Genomic DNA, 1789 nt, shown 5'->3' with positions numbered 1-1789 from the left:
CCCGTGCCCTGCGCGCCGGCGCCGGGGCCGAGTCCGCGGGGCCCGCCCGCCCCAGCCGTGGCTCTGTCTGTCTGTCTGTGTCTCTCTCTGTCTCTCCCCATCTCTCTCCATCTCTCCCCCAACATACTCCTAGTTCTGAGCCTAAACCAAGAGTTTTGCTTTCTTCTCTTCCCTCCCTCCCTCCCTCTGTCTGTCTCTGTCCGTCTGTTTGTCTGTCTCTCTTTTTGGAGGGTCTGGGGATCGAATCCAAGGCCTCACAAGGGTTCGCAAATGCTCTACCGTTCACCCCCAGGCTCTCCGCAGAGCTTCTAGATTGTCTTTTTGACTGCAAGGAATTGTCTGGTGTCACCAGGATCGAAACCCAAAGGTGGTAAATAAAGAAGTTCCTCCCTGATCTGAGGGGCGATCTGAGATCTGTGTAGATTGCTTTTTCCTGGACCTGTCTACAGTAAAGTTGTAAGTGACAAATTAAGCCCAAGTCTAGATTAGCAGCAGTCAATAAGAAAAGTAGGAAAATTAAGATGGCATATTGTGATGAAAGTGATTTGTGATTCCTCTCAGGGAAGACAGATATTAATCATTTTGGAGTCTAACAGCAGGTAAAGGGTTCCTCATCACCTCCACCCTCTTTTTGTGAAGTTTGATTGACTGGTCTGGAACTGATACCTCCAGGGGCTGTGGCGCATGGAGTTCCCCTTCCTTGAGCTCCTGATGTGATGGCGCATGCAGAGGTTAGGAGGAGAGCCGGGTACCGCGAGTCCAGCCATGCTGTTCTTGTTGCTCTCCCCATAAGACGCCTACTCTTGGCTGAAGAGGTGGGGGTTCGGTGGCAAAGTGCTTGCCTAGCATATGTGAGGCCCTAGCTAGCTTCCATCATCAGTACAAAAAACCCCACAAAACTACGTGAACTGAGGAGAGGAAGTTTCGTTTGATGGGCGCCTGATATTTGTAGCTATTTTGGGTTGTTTTTCACGTTAAGCATTGTGTGAGTAACTTCCCTGTATTAATCTAGATAAATAGAGTTGAAAACTGACTGTTCTTTCAAGGAGCAAAGTACAGTGTATTTGTTCATAGCATGCATTTCTATGAAAGCAGAGAGTGGAATTAACCCTAGGAGGAAGTGGCCTTGGTTCTTAGCAAATGCTTGCCTGGCTTGGAGAGCCAAAGCAGACATAGGATCATACCTCAGCAGAAAAGAAGCTCCTGGCCAGTGCTGAGCACTGGGTGCTCCCTGGCCAGTGCTGAGTCTCTTGGGTGACTCTGGGCTGGTTCAGCTTCTGGCCACCTTGGAACCGCCCTGCAGGTGTGACCTTTTACTTGGGAGCAGCACTTTCATTGTTTAATGTTCTCAGAGACAGCATTTGTTGAACATATACTAGCAGTGCTTAGGGTGCAGAAGTGGAGTAAGAGGAAGTCCTTGCCTGGGCAGAATAGGAGACAAACAACTGTAATACTCACTTGGGGGCCTGGTGGGTGTTTACCAGGAGGACAGACTCTAGGAAAGAACGCAGGTGTGTGTGTGTGTGTATGTGTTGGTACACATCTGTGCGTGCCCACACGTGCATCCGTGTGGAATGGGGTGGTGGTGCGAGTGTGGTGCTGGCCCCCCCCCCCCCCCCCCCCCCCCGCTGTCCTCCCTGCATTGAGGCCTCCCGGTCCTGGCACCGCCTTCAGTGGCAGGAGAGGAGTCCTCTTTCTTGGTGAGAAGCTGAGTCCAGGAAGGTAAGGTGGCTTAGCTAAGGTCACCGTGCTCAAGTTGGCATCTGTTGGGGGGACAGTCAGACTTGTG

The sequence above is a fragment of the Dipodomys ordii genome, unplaced genomic scaffold (genome assembly GCF_000151885.1).
Source record: "Dipodomys ordii isolate 6190 unplaced genomic scaffold, Dord_2.0 Scaffold692, whole genome shotgun sequence".
Taxonomy (NCBI): domain Eukaryota; kingdom Metazoa; phylum Chordata; class Mammalia; order Rodentia; family Heteromyidae; genus Dipodomys; species Dipodomys ordii.
This window is presented reverse-complemented; position numbering follows the sequence as displayed.